We start from the raw sequence: 15843 nt of genomic DNA on the forward strand, positions 1-15843 counted from the left end.
ATGTATTCAATTTGACAAAAAAAAAAAATCAAAACTAATTATGGTAAAGCTGTTCCTGAGTATCAGAATGTAAAAACAAAGAACCAAACAAACTAATCCAACAGATATATTCAGGGCTAAGCACCAAAATAATTTCACAAACTTCCAGTTCTATGATCCTGGTTCTCTTGTGGGAGATGTTAGAATTCATTTCCAGCAGATCTTTCTGAGATAAATATCCAAGAACATGAATTGGTTACAAATCATAACCTGTTGCTCCTTAGTGACTGAACAAATCCATCTCCTTATGGCACAAAACCCTCTCCTTCACCCCAACTCAGCAATTCAGTCTCTGGGGGTTTTTGTCTGAATAGCAGATCTTTTCATCAAACATCTCTAAACACATGTTTTGCCATAATGTTTTGCTGAGGTTAATTTTCTTTTCCAGGTCAAAGTAGTTCCTCATATTTTTATTACAAGAAATAAACCAAATGCAATTTAAAGACTCTAAGATCTTAGAAAAAGATGTGCAGGTCCTTAGGACAAGCTTCCCTTTAAATCTGAAATTTGTGAGAGCTGACTTGTGGCATGCACTAATAATCTGTTTGGAGACTTTGGCACACAGGAACATATGGATTGGTCTGAGTGTCACAGAGCAAAAGATCACAAGGCCACTTTTTTCAGAGAAAGGTGTTGACAAGAAGGCTGTATTCATTAGTCCTTCCCAGAGGCTTTGTAAAACATGGGATGTCTCCTTGCTAAGCTTCATTCAAATATAAAACTGAAGCCCTATTTCCAAATCTCTGTGTGTGATGGCAGTCCTTGTTACCCAGCTATATTTTTGCTCCTGATAAACAGAGGATTTTATACATATCAGGACAACGTAGAACTTTAAATATTCATCTCTGATTATTTTGTTCATTTCTGAAATCCCAGCATGCTAGCATATCAGGACAACGTAGAACTTTATTCATCTCTGATTATTTTGTTCATTTCTGAAATCCCAGCATGCTATGGAAAACCTCATCAGTAGAGGCAGAAGAAAACAGCAAACAAAGCTATCTATAATATTTTCCTCTGAAAAATACAGCCAACATTATATGTGGGAACAGCTATTTATGCTAGTCAAAAAGAGCAAAGAGACAATAGCCATTTTATCCTTGACTCTCACAGACACCCTAAATCCATAGACAAACAAAACACACAAGATGAACGAGGCTCAGACAACAAAGCATGCAAATTAATGCCAATTAATGCCCACATTCTTTTCCAAATAGGTTGATAAACCAATCTGTTTGCCAAGCATAAGTACTGAAGTTTGCGTGCTGTATATATGTTGTCACTGGGAGCTTGGGCATACAGAATTTGAGAAACAGAGAAAATCAATCAAGAATTTACGACACAAACTCATAGTGCATACCCTGCTGAAACACTGCTGCTGTACTGTCACTGCTGTTACAGTTGATATTAAGCAGGATTCAGAATGTAAAGATATGAAATTCATCAATGCATGGCCATGAGAAACTGCTGTAGAGTGAAGCCATTTGAATGCCTAGTACGAAAATAAGGCTGCCACAGTAAACACAGTAAGAATTCTGATATTATTTTCCATGAACTAACCTCCAGACCTTTACCAAATTCTGATATTCCTTTTCCATGAACTACCTCCAGGCCTTTACCAGCAGTTATGAATTAGACATCCAGATAAGGTATGGTGTTCTTCAATTCGGAGTGGGGAACCAAGGCACGGGAAGCTTTAAACCTTCCTCCTTCATTAACAGTGAAGGTATTCACATTTTCATGGGTGTACCACAAGTTCATTTGCCTGAAAAACAAATTCTGACTTTCATTTACAAAACTGCGACTTTAATTTATACAAACTACCCCAATTTCACAGTCCTATCTCTCCTTTGCCTATTATGTCTAAACTTTCAACTATACTAGTCTATCTGGAAAAGCCTTGCAATAAAAAGGTTGTTCCATGACCTCCTTCATTGTGCCCCTCAGGTATGACTTGACCAAAACCCAATTGTGAAGGAGTGAAAAGAACTGGGGAAATAAAAGACAGGAGACACTAGCTGCTGTATCAGTGCTAAGAAACCTTAGCCCATTTGTATTCCCTACCCTTAAGAGAGAGTTTTGGAGACTGAAAACATAATTTTCCTAAAAGAAGATGGCAGATATGGAAAATCAACATTCTTTAAATCACAAAGGACACAATAGTATTCAGGATCTTGCAAGAACTTCTAATGCTGTAGTTTCAGAGGAAAACTCTAAAGCTGCTCTGTGATGTGAGTCTAAGGAAACAAAAAAAATATTCAATTACAGCTTCTGATGTCCTTTTTACTTTAGATAACAGACAACATGAAGGAGCCGGCAGCTGAGACTGGGCAGTGACAGAAGCCATAGCTGTGACTACCAAGAATATAACAGGGAGGATGCTGCACGAATGGGTGCCCACTGTCCACAAACTCCAGTGCAGGGTGGAGCTTACCCACACACAAGCTTACATGTAAAATGAGATCTGATTACTACCTTTCTAAAGTCTGTGAGCTTGTCTATGTACTGTAGGTGGGAAGTGTTTCACTCACACCTTAGGTGCACGCCAGACCTTGATTTGCAGGAATTATCTGAAGCATAAGTCAATACTGATATCACAGTTAGTCTTTGGCCTCACACATGAAAAAGCCTCAACAGAAAAAAATCCCCAAACAAAACAATATGCTGATAGTTTTAAGGTGGGAGTGCTCAGGAATTATTATTCATAACCTGAAATTTCTTAGTTCAGCACGTGGGCAGTCAGTGTCAGAATAATCTCGATGAAGATGTTCTTGTATTCTCTTCACCTTACCTGTACACATCATTGCTAGTCACACTACCCTGTACAGCCTTGCCTTAAGTAGAAGGGAATTTGTGTCTCCCTTTGAGCTTGTATCGTGTCTAGCAGAGATCTTGTATCAAACATCAGCTTTGGTTGACTGGCTTAATTTTTAGGCTGCAACTTCTTCTTCTCCTACAACTACAACTGCAGTTTCAGACTAGCCATAGCTCTAAACCCTCCCCTCCAAGGAGTCTGGGAGCAACCAGCCAGGCCAGTTTGGAAAGAAACCCTAATCCATTCTTTGTTCAACAGGAAGGAAACCCAAGTCTGCATACCAAAGCTTTATTTCAGAAGACCAAACATCAGCAGTTTTACAGTGATCTTTAATTTCCCATTTGGTTCCAGAACAAAAAAAAAAAACCACCAAAAAAAAACCCCAAAAAAGAAAAAACAACCTATCCAAAACAATTATTGCCCAGAACAAAGCTCTCAAAGGGCTTTCCATCTCTGAAACAGCCTTGCTAATGATCCATTCTCAGTGGTCTGTCCTCCTTTTCTTTATGACTTTCCTGCACACTCATTTTCGATTAAATTAAACCTTCCTAATTATTTTTTTATATTGTCATTTTGTACAAGAAATACCAGGACAGATTTTTAAAGAGACTCTCAAAGCCTTGCTCTTCATCTGAGTCACCATTCTTCATGGGACACCCTGGGCTGCATTCTCAGGAGCTGGCTGCAGGCATCCAGACTCCCTCCCCTCCTTCCTGACTGAGGTTCTGTGTTATTCCAGCTTTGTAGTACCTGTGGTGATGCTGGTTACAGGTGTCACAGGCCTTTCAGAGTCCTTTAATTCCATTTGCCAAACACTGGCATAGACCTTGTAGAGTACAGAGAAGTGTCAGGGAAATGTAACATATTTATAGCCAAGTTCCCAAGTTGCTTATAGTGCCTGAGCAAATATTTTATTGTTTACTGCTTTAAGGCCCACTGATACATTTAAAATATGATCCCTTGGGCAGCTGAAGCAATGAAGCCTGACTTCCTACAGCATCATCCCTTCTTTAAATTCTCTGGTACTCTGTAGCAGTGAAGGCACAACGGGGTCCCATGGTCTTTATTTCTCTCTTGTTGCATGAAATTTTTAAAAAGGGTTATTTTTGAGACAGTTGCTGCACAAATTTGGGTGTAACTGGCTAATGAATTTATAAGTTTGGGGGTAGAGGCTTGGTATATAAATGGATAGCATGATACAGATTTTCTCTCCTTAGAAGAGATATTAAAATAATTCTCTGGTACTTCAGATACCCTACCTAGGGCAACCAAAGAGTGAAGAAGCTAAGCTGTTACCCAGTATGCCATTCAGTGCCAGAGATGAAATACAGTAAAAGAAAATATCCCACGCTGAAAAGAAAAATAGACAGGACCAGGCCACACTTGCTAAGAGAATATGTCAATGTTTAACACTGAGGATGAATCATAAGTTGTACTGCTTACTGTCAATAGATGAAGCTGGGAAATTGGATGTTCAGTGAAGCAAAGCAGAACCTCTGTAATCAGAGTGCATAATCTAAAACACATCACTGCAAAGTGGGGAGGGGGAAGTGACTAACCCAAGAAGATGGAAGTTGTTCATTTCAGCTGTCAGGGTGAGTAAGTAAAGATAAAATAAGCTTTTAGATTCACAACAAGTTCTTTCAAGTTCCTGACTAAAGGAAGCAGCATTTTGTTACCTGGATTCTGTCTTTTCAGGGTCTTGCTTCAATTTAATTTGCATGAGCAGGCCAAAGAATAATTTCAAAAGCTTTGGGCAATTTTGTATATCTGTCTTTTATAAGCATCGCCCATCAATTTTTTTCAGAGAAAAGCTGAAAGGTCCTTACCTTGTTCTTTGATTAAATATTTACTGACTGCTAATTTGGCAATGCATTACTGCTATAAATGATTGCCTGCAAAGCAGTGGAGAGATGGGTCTGAAATGTCTGCCTATGCCTGTAGCCTTCACATCCTGTATTCTCATACAGGATTATTAATCTTTGTCAGGAAGGTCAGGAAGCATCAAATAGTGATTAATGGTGAGTTGCAGGGGTTTCTGATAACTGAGCTCCAGGGATTGTGGTTGAAACCTGTTAGATGGCTATTAAAACCTCCTTTGCCCTTCCTGTAATTCGCTGTGACTGCAGATGACTGTTGAAGAATTGCTGGCTTTTCATCTTGCAAGGACACTCACCACCCATCTCCCTCCTCAACAGGGTCAACATTTGTAGACCTTTTGTATTGCCAGTTGGGCACTAATGAGAGAGCATCAATGGATCAGGAACAGCTGCATCCACATTTCTTTCACTGTCCTCAGTTCACCATGGTAGGCACTGCCCTCTGAAACAAGCTCATGAATAGCAGGCTGGAGCATGTAAAAGGGTAAGATAAAACATTCCATGAAAAAGGAGTACAAAAGATACAAAGATTGTTATTTAGTGAAATCTGTGCAGGAAGTTTTTCTGTGCTCAGATAATTTTAATCACATTGTTAGAGACTTCATCCAAGGCTGTCTACTTGAAAAAGAAAAATCCAACAAAAACAAGCAAAAATTACCCCTAAAACCTCACCAAACCCCCCCCCTTTTTAAAATACTAAGCTTAGAGAATACACATCCTGCTCAAATGTAAGACACTATGTCAAAACAGGGTCAGGAAAAGTCTGGCAGGCAAATTTGTAGAAGAACCCCAGTGTGGATGCTCATCTTCCCTAAAACCTCACCAAAACCCCCCTTTTTAAAATACTAAGCTTAGAGAATACACATCCTGCTCAAATGTAAGACACTATGTCAAAACAGGGTCAGGAAAAGTCTGGCAGGCAAATTTGTAGAAGAACCCCAGTGTGGATGCTCATCTTGCTAGGATAGGAAGGAAACAAAGCCATATTTCTGTCTTTGGGAAAGGTTCCCAGTGATTCTGAACCCTTGCTCTTTACACTAGAGCACTGACAGCTGCTTCCAAACCATGGGTAGGGTTTCAGGGTAGGAATGCATGGCAAGGTCAGCTAATCTCTCTATCCTCTCTGGTCAGAATGTCCAATGATAGGAGTAGAAAGTCTCACAGGTTGTGTTGGGTGTGTGGAACAAATTCTCCAAAATACAGTCAGGGGAGAAATAGTGGCTAGAAACTAGGGAGATATCTTGCATGGATATTCGAAAATGCTTCAGTGTCTAATCTGTTCATTATGGTGTAATTTAGGTACAGAACTGCTTTGAAATTCTTTCATGACTGTCTATGTAATTTTCCAGTTACCTAAATATATTCTAAAATTTAGCTCTGACAGGCTACTTGAACAAAATACTTTTCAGCTATGTGTTTATATGATTGTGTCGCCAGTTAATTACTCTCTATTTCCACACTAAATTGAAATCATAAATTCATAGTGCAAGCAAAACTGTGTGCTTGCATAATCCATAATGGTATCCAATTTTGAAATAGGAAATGCAGAGAAACAAGAGTATAGAAATCTAAATATTTGAAAATCGCTTTTTTTTTTTTTCAGGATGCCTCTTCCTGTGTCCTCTAAACTGTGTAATGAATGGTGTCCTGGGAAACCACTGTAGGAAATCTAAATATTTGAAAATGGCTTTTTTTTTTTTTTTTTTAGGATGCCTCTTCCTGTGTCCTCTAAACTGTGTAATGAATGGTGTCCTGGGAAACCACTGTATCTTCACACAAATAGTTCCTGTGGAAGGATGCTGTAAGCAGTATCAAATTAGCTGCCATAGAATTTGGCCACTTAATGCTTTTGCTGTCAAAGTCACATCCCATGCTGAGTCACTGTTAAGTGATTGAGCTGATATAAACGAATGCATTGACTAAGTAATTTATTTACATCTTGCTGCTATCAATCTAAGAAACTGCTAAATGTATTAAATAATCAATCCACTCAGCAGCTGATGATGCAGTAGTAGAAATGAAGTCCTACTAGGTTTTTATTATTGCTGTCGGAGAGGCTCTTTGGATGCTCTGAACATGTGCAAAAGGATAACAATTCAACAAATATAGCTCACATTTAGAAAAGTCTGAATGACTTTTGAAAGAAAAGCCATAATAATACAAAGAAACTGGAAAGATAATAACATATGGTTGTTTGTTAGGGGCCGCTGTACAGGCTTGAAAGTTGTGGACTACAGTATGTGTCTGGATTACAATATGTGTCTGGCTGTTTAATGCTTAATGTATTAATGATACAGAATTGCCTGTAGGTTACAAATTATTCATTGACAGGGATATATGGACAGCATCATTCTCTATTATTTTTTACAGTCATGCCATAATGCAATGTACATAATTCTAAAATGTCAAAAAAAATCATTTGTTAGGGAGAAGGCAATGCAAGGACTCACAAGACAGCTGCTAAAGACCAAAGGAATCAAAGCATTTCATGCCCCATGGAGCTTTTTTATATGCACATTTCAATTCTGTGACTTGTAAACTTCACCAGAGGTAAGAACATTGAGATCATAAATGCTAGTTACAACCACCATCATTTAACTTTTATGTTAGTTATACTTGTCTGGTGTAGGACTTAGGTCAATGTCACATCCAGAATTTTTCTCTATGTTAATTCTGAACTGGACCTTGTAAAAGCAAAGACAAAGATGTTTTGGGAATAACAGTGCAGTGTGTCTGATTTTCTGTCTGCTCATATCCAGAGGACCAAATTGTGCAGGTTGTGCCTCTGTTCCACTTAAACACAGGCATAGACAGTTATATAAAATAATAGAGAATATATGCTCAGTGTCCTCTGAACAGTGGGCCTCATTGATATCACACACTGACATCAAAACTTGACTTTATTGAGGTCACAGCAAAACTGCCATTGATGAAAAAGGGCATAGGTTTCACTTCTAGAGTTTACTCTGCTTTCTCCTCTTTCATGGTAAGAATGAGTGTAATGAAGCCCACTCTGAAAAAAGAGTTTTAAAGCCTGGGCTGATATTTTGCTTTGGAGTAGTATTTATGAAATGAACATTATCATAAACAGTCTGGTTAGAAGGAGAATTTATTGTTATACATAGAGCTGATACCAGAAAACAAAGCAAAAAAATTTCTCAAGTATTTAATGTAATTGCTTTTATTTGTGAGATAATGAGTCAATTCTCTTTAAAGTATGTCATTTGGAAGTAGCAGCAACACTCCTAATAAAATGTAGGCGGTGGAATGGAAACATCAGCACTACTACAGTAAATGTAAAGGGTTTGCCAAAGACGTGCATATTGATTCTATGAGTTGAACAAGAGAAGTATCAAAACGAGTATTACAGCGACCTGCATAGAGGCTAAAAATAACTTCACACAGGAAATATTAAACATCTAGTTCAGAAGGAATTGAAAAATAAATCATACCATTTTAGGAAGGCCTACAAAAAAGAGAAACAAACAGAAATGTAAGAGGACATAAAACAAAGCAAATAAGGTGAAAACATGGGTCATAATTTTAAAAATATAAAGAAATCAGAACAAAAGATTAATCAAATTAAACTGAATAGCAAACACAATAATAAAAGCATACCAAGAGAAGGAGAAGGACTGTTTAGGACTCTACAGCATGAATAGCTCAGCAGAGGTGGTCTAGAGAGATGGTCTTTACTGCAGCTATATTCCTGTACTAGATTTTTTTACAAAAATAGTTTCACAAAATGCTTTCATAGAGGACAAGGAAGAAATTATTCATCACGTGGTATTAGCTCCTCCTGGGTTTAGATGCTATACATTGATGAAAGACATGCAAAACATGCCTCACTATTTATTTTTCCAGACAGACAGCTACTATATGGGATTCCCATTGCCATGAGGTATCCCATGGCATTCATCCCAAAGAGTAGAATGAGATGGCCTCACAAATGTGAAAGTCTAAAAAGCAGCCGATGTATTGCGAATGAGACAAGATAAAGTTTAACAGAGTAATTTCCTTAACAAAGTTACTTACGCTGAAAGAAAGTTCAAGATTTTTTTTTCAGCATTGCACTGATCAATGAGAATTAGAACTTTCATGAAATCTCCTTTTCCCCTTGGTTAAAAACACCAACATAAATACAGCAAAATTTGTCTGATAAGAATTAAGATCTCCAAGCAACAACCATTCATCCCCATTACATTAAATCCCCAGCTGGCAGAAGGTGCTTTTTTGTACCGTAGATAGCTCCCATTGCTCTCAAATTGCTTTACTGCACTGCTTTAGTCTCTTGATTCACTACAGACTTAAGGGTAATGAGTCTGGCACTGTCCAAAGGACCTCGTGATACCTCCTCATACTCAGCTAAACACAATTAGGCTGGAGAAATCCAGTGCCATTGAGTTCTCATGGTGATTAGTGACAGCCTGAAAGAGTCAAGAATGAAGAGAGTCTTAAAGGGTGTCTTTGCTAAGCCAAATAGGTTGCAAAGAATTAGTTCCTTATTGCCAGAGTCAAAATTCAACAACACTAAGAGCCTGCTTAAAGCACAGTTGCTGAGAAAGCGTCCCACAAGAATGCTACAAAGAATTAAGATCATAGGAAACAGATGATAAGGAATAGAGAAAGGGAGGGAAAAATGCTAATGAGAACATAATAGATTGTGAATGCAAAGAAAAATTTTAGAATTATAGTTTAACATGTTGTTATGTAACTATATAAATAAACTATAAATAGTTTAGAAATGTAGTTTACTATATATTTAAAATGTAAGTTTGCTTGAGTTGTCTTTACTATTACCAATGTAACTGCTGCTCTTCTATCGCCTGTTATTGCCTGGGACCCTAATTTGTCATCTCTGTTGATTTTGGCTGTCGGTTCCCAGAGTTTGATTGATTATTGTGAGCAGCAAGAGAATTCTCTGGTGAAAAACTGCCACATCCTAGAATTTATCAAAACACATAATTGGCAGGATTGTGAATTTGCACTTTCTGTGTACAGTGTTGGAATCTAAAATGAATATGAAACCTAGCTTTATAGGCTGTTTCTTTAAAATAGGTCAAGGAAAGATTATGGTTACATCATTCAGTTTGCTGCACAGTCAAGCAGCTGAGGAAATTTCCCATTTATTTGATATTTTTTATGGACTATGGAAATCTCAACATTAGGCCATGCTTACTGTCAGAGCCTCCAGGACTTCAGAACAGAGATTATACTGCACTGATGTCACTTGTGGGCTGAATATAAACACTGTAGGTGTAGACATAAAGGGGATAGTTACATAAAATTAATAGCAAAAAAAATGTCTTTGTACTCCCTGAAGCAAGCAACAAAAGTGTCTTTGTGAGTGCAGTTCTACACACATTGCTGTTGTCAGCCAATTGGGCTATGACCTAGAACTTAGCCAACTATAAAACCAATAATAAACTACAGAAAGAGCAACTCTTCACACTGATGGTAAGTACTCAGAGGCTAAATCATGAAAAGAATAAAGTATTCAGTTTATCTTAACATAATGCAATTATCTCGCCATTTCTGATTTTACTAATACAGACAAAATTAAGGACTGTAAAAAAAAAAATCAATCTGCTTTTATCTAAAGCCTTTATACCACGAACAATCCAAGAACAGCAGGGTTTGTGAATTCTGGAGCAAGACTGATATAGAAGATCTGTTTTAATGGTAAAATCACAGCTGCACTGCCTTCATGAACACAGCAGGTTTACAAGGTGGATCTGAGCACGTAGTTTGTTTTTATTTGCCAGTGTGATGGGATATGAGAAGCTGTTGTAGGTCTGTCCTTTCCAATTACTGAGTTTATCTGCTTATGTTTGGGCTCAGACTTTTAGTATAAGCACCATAAAAGGTGGGGCTCAGCCCTGGGAAACTGCATAATTTCTCTGCTATTACAGCTGATGATCAAGCACTGCCTAGCATATTCCCTGCATTTACGTCAGCTTTTTCTTCATTTTGTTGCTAATCTCTAGTTGAGAGCTTACACAGCCCGGGAGCAGTGTCATACTGCTTGTCCTTTGAAATTCATCTTTTGTTGTTCCTTACAGCCATGCAAAATGGATCTCACGGAACTGTTCGGAGCAAGATGATATTTAAATCTCCTTTTCTGTACACAAGGAGATGACCCCACTGACAACTGACTTCCAACAGAAGGTTGCTAACCCTGAAGTGCCATCCCACTGAGATATTTAAGGAAATATGGGGGCAATGGGTATCAGATGCATAACTTTCTGAGGAATGTTAAACCCCTAGTAGAACAAGGTTAAATCCAGAAAAAACAGTTACAATTCTGTGTCTTGCAGACAGAGTCTAGGTTACTCTTTGGGGCTACCTGTGACTGTCCGCTCATAAATTTGGAAATCACAGCCAAGGGGTGTTAAGCACTTCTGTAATATTCACTTTCAGTGAGAGCTGACATCAGGCTTCTTGGAGCCCATCCATGGGTTAAAGTAAAAACCCTTCCCTTTTTCTGTCCAACTCTAGAGTGACTTGCACAACTACATAACAATCCCAGGGATGCCCATCAAGCCCTGATTGCTCACCCCTAAAACCGACTTTGCAACCAGCCACTAGTGCTTGTCTGGCTGTCTCTCCTAAAAACCTGGGGCAGAGAAAGGTGCTCTTGTTCATTGTGATATAGCTTAAAGAAAAAAAATTCCAACAGCTTTTGTATTACCAAAATGTTCTGCTGTTTGCAGAAAGCCCTGAGCAGCATACCAACAAAAGCATGACCTTCCTGCTCAAATAATGGCATATGGAAAGGCAGCTCCTTCTGCAGGGCAGTGGGAACAGTAGGTTATGAGTGATGAAAGTCTTCAAGGGCACTTTGCTTGAAATGGTGCTGTGTACTTTCTCTGCCCTAGTGCAGACACACCACTTATCACTCTAATTGAATCAGTGACTTATTCTTATAGACTAACGGAGGCATTGGCATTCCTGGAAGGCTGTGAAAGATGCAGGGATAAAGACAAGTAGGTCTGCACTGTCTGGAGCGTTGTGTCACTGCCATTTCATGTACGTGTAGTGCTAACACCCATGCTATGGTAGCACACTGGGACAATGTGACACTCATATGTATCTAGATGTGTTGCCTCCCACATAAAAGGCCCTTTTTTTGTCTTTGTGGGACGTAACTTAGCATGTACAATAATACTTTTCTCACCGGGCTCAGAGACCCACAGCAATTCCCAAAACCTGAACATCTGACCACCACTGTTCTGGTTTTCCTTTACCATTTTTATGGTTTTTTGCAGTTTTGTATAAATGTACTGCATATCTCAATATCTCAGTTCATTACAATGACCAAGGGACGATTCCCTTTCAGTTTAGGATTCCTGAGGCTCACCAAGCACAACAGTTCAAACTTCAGCAGGAAAACAAACTGGTGCCTGCCTTCTGCCAGCACACCCAGTGAGGACAGTACTTGGTCATTTAGTCAGTGTGTGTGTGTTTGTGTGTGTGTGTGCACTTCTGGGTCAGATGTTAATACCCAAAGAAAGCAGATTATTAAGGGTGAAAAAAACCCTCTAATAAAAAAACCACAGTTCTGTGTTACTTATAACATATCCAGGTTTGGCTTGTTTTTGCTTTTGTTTTTGATTTTGTGTTACCTGGAAAAATATATTTTAAAAAAAGTATCAGTGAAAATCTGTTTAACTGCATAACCACAGATCCTAACCTAGACTTTTCATCTTCTACACAGAATAAAAACTGATGTGGAATGAAGGGGTGAAAGGAAGTCTGTTTGTAAGAAAAATAAAGTAAATGGGCAAAATTACAAACAAGTGGAAAAAAATATTTATTTTGACATGAATGAAAAGTCTCACTGGGCTAAGATGAAAAATATTAAATTTTAATTTATAAAAAGTTCTCCATGCAAAGAATGATAAGTTGCAAGAGCAACTTCTTGTATAATGCTTGGTGATTTTAAACCATTATTTTTTGGCAGTCACCCTAATCTGATTTTCCAATGCATTGTTTCCCTCTCAGCCTATTATCATTTATTACAGACACATATAAACCCAGCAATTTTTATAGCGGTGTTTTTATTAGTCCATTTCAATTATGTTGTTTGTTTTGCAGACTGTAATGACTTTAATCCTCATTTAAATACATAAAAATGCATTATCCAATAATTATTAGAATATGTGAGAAATTATGATTAATTACACCCAAAAAAGCCATTTGTCTCATGTAGATATCTATTGTGTATCTACTAAGTATTTTAAAGATAGTGAAGAAAAAGCCTTTTGAGAGAACAAGGATAATGCAAATGAGAATTCCTCTTCATTGCAATTTTGACACCATAATTAGTTCACTTTCCTCCCAAAAAGATGATGAGAGGGGCATGTGGGAAAAACATGTTATCTAAGTAACAATGACTAATAAAAAGAATAGTGAAACAGCGACAGCTTTTTCTAATTCAGAGAGAAACATTAGTAAAAAAGTCCTGCTGCTGCACTCCCAGCACCAGGACTCCAATATTTTTTACTTGCGTGTAATCAGAATATGACTAATGCTGCAAAAATAAAAGTTTTCATTATAATTCTATAGCAAATTTTTATATATTACCACCAACTGCTTTCAGACTGGAATTGTACCACTATACCATAAAACTTCACCATAAAAAATTTCAGAACAATGCTTGAAATCATTAGATATGGGAAAACTTGAAATTCTAACATGAGTATTCTTCTGTTCTTTCATCCCCAAAAATCACATATACTTTTCTAGCATCTAAAATACTACCAAAGAAATAAAAAGAAAACTGCCTTCACGATTAGGAAAATCCTTTGTAAGTCAAACAAATCTTTCAGTAGTAGTTTCAGTATGTTTTTATACCTGAAAACAAGGGGAGGCCTTAGGTTTGCCAATCCAAAGCAAGGAAAAGCTACACTTGTTCATCCAGAAGTAGTTAAACTCTTTAAAAGCACACCAAGACACATGCCAGAGCCTCTTCCCCAGATATTTTATTGTTTCATTGTGAAATAATATTCCTAATAAGCAATGAGGTAGTAAGCCAGCAAGGTATAGCAAAGCAGTCAAAACATTTGGAATGCAAACTCTTATGATTGTGTTTATAAGTTAACAGGCAAGAAAATATTCTGGGTATAGCTCTCTGTATGAATCCTACTATTCCTGCTTGAAATTTGAAATTGCTCACAAATATTTACCCCTGTAAAAATCTGAATTATAACATCTTTCCTGTACGGGGAAATTCCTGCAAGCCCTTCTGTGAAAAATAACATTCTCTTATATCAAAGTATGGACCAAGGGGCTAACACATGTATCTCAGATTCACTCTAAATGCTTTTGTTTCTGTTGGATATTATCATATCTTTGGGAATTGCTCTACTCCTGAACCTAGATACTGTAGGGAGAGAATGAAAAGAGCATCTCTCTACACTATGCTGTTACTCCTAAGTAAGACCGTGGATCACAGGTAAGATGGAGAGGGAAATGAAATCTTTCTACAGCAAAGCAAAAAATTATTTTAAGGCCTGAATGTTCCTTTATTCCACCCCTCTCTAAATATACTTTTTCTGGGGAAATTGGCCTGGGTCCTCTGTAGGTCTTGTTTGTCTGGACAGCCTGGAGACTAACCAGCCATGAAATGATGCTTTCTTCTCTACTCATCCCTATGTATGTTCCTTATTCAGCCTTCTGGCCTCAGCTCTCTAGAAGGAGAAGAGGGGTTGCTCCTGCCTCCACAGGCAGGTGCTTTCAGAAACACCCTGTCAACTGCAGTGGGACTGCTTTGCATTGAATTTGTTGTGTCCTTTGAGAGACCCTTAAAATAAGATGGCAGATTTACCACAACACCTCCCAGAAGTTTCAAAATTGGTTTGGTAATACTGTCAACCACCCAGTTTATAAAGCAGCTTGCTGATGGAGCAGGCTGAGTGCTTGGGAGACATGGCTGTAGGGCTTTGAGTGATTTCTCATGCAATTACCTACAAAGCAGATACAGAATTTTTATTCAATTCTCTCCAACAAGACTGAAACACCCTTAATTTTCAGGTGAATTGTGGCAAGGTTGAAAATCTTTGAGCAATACATAATGAGACAAAAAAAACGAGTAATTATGGCCAATTAAGGACCAATATGAAAGACAAGGGAATTCTACTGGTTTACCCACCACATCATATTCTATTCTGCAGCAGATCATAAAGAGAAGTTTTATTTAAACTCATTTAGCTATATGTCACACCTGCATCACTTATTGTTTGGGGTGTATGTAATATTACCCTAGTTATTTTTTTTTAATCTGCAGTCAGACACTATGTAATTACATTACAGCATTACATGTGACTTTCACTTAGAAGGTCAATAATTAACATTAACATTACTGTGGAAGAACACATCTGGAGACACAGAGAATGAAATATCAAATTCAAAGGCATTAGGTTGTAATTTGTACATTTTTAACTATGTAAATCCTCTAACAACACAAATCTTTAGTTTGAAGGGGAGAAGGTTTTAGGGTCACTATGATGGTCTGCAAGTATTTAAGTGAATGCTGAAACCAGAAGATTTTTTAGGTACAGTTCATTTGGGACTCCCAATATACTTACAAATAGGTTGTACCTGCCAGTGTACTGTCTAAGCTGCCATTCTCAGTGCACTCTCAGAAATAGATGCCATAATTAGTCAGGCTGTAATCCTGAAAAAAAAAAAAAAGCTTCAGATTCCTGAAAAGTGTTGATGTTAATTGCTGCTTTTTTACCAGGGCATCTTGTATAACAACTGGGTTTTTCATCAAAGGCCACTGTAGACATCTTACACTACCAATTCAAGCTCTATAACAGATTTTATACAGCCAACACTTCTGTGCAAAGAGGTGACTATTGCATTAAAAGTAGTAATACACAGCTGTTATATGGTTGATTTTCTGGTCAGATTTAATTAACCTGTGCTTGTCTCATCCACTTCTAAAAGAATGCAATCAATGCAAATGTTATTAGTGCCACTAACACACTCCATTCTTTCCAACTTAGAAAAACAAATAATTATATACTATATATACTGTTATATACTATACTATATATAGTGTATAATAATACACTTCTAAGTAAGCCCCTAAAACCAAAATAT

The 15843-nt window shown here is 37.7% G+C and overlaps 1 long non-coding RNA gene across 1 annotated transcript; it reads left to right on the forward strand.

Annotated features, from left to right (window-relative positions):
- The first annotated feature begins 5146 nt into the window (after positions 1-5146).
- Positions 5147-10874, forward strand: LOC120501322. The gene is made up of 4 exons (XR_005627261.1): positions 5147-5218; positions 6443-6535; positions 7161-7284; positions 10797-10874. It is a non-coding gene; the product is annotated as an uncharacterized LOC120501322 (long non-coding RNA).
- Positions 10875-15843: the final 4969 nt, after the last annotated feature.

The sequence above is a fragment of the Passer montanus genome, unplaced genomic scaffold, assembly GCF_014805655.1.
Source record: "Passer montanus isolate IOZ18808 unplaced genomic scaffold, ASM1480565v1 scaffold2, whole genome shotgun sequence".
NCBI classification, from domain to species: domain Eukaryota; kingdom Metazoa; phylum Chordata; class Aves; order Passeriformes; family Passeridae; genus Passer; species Passer montanus.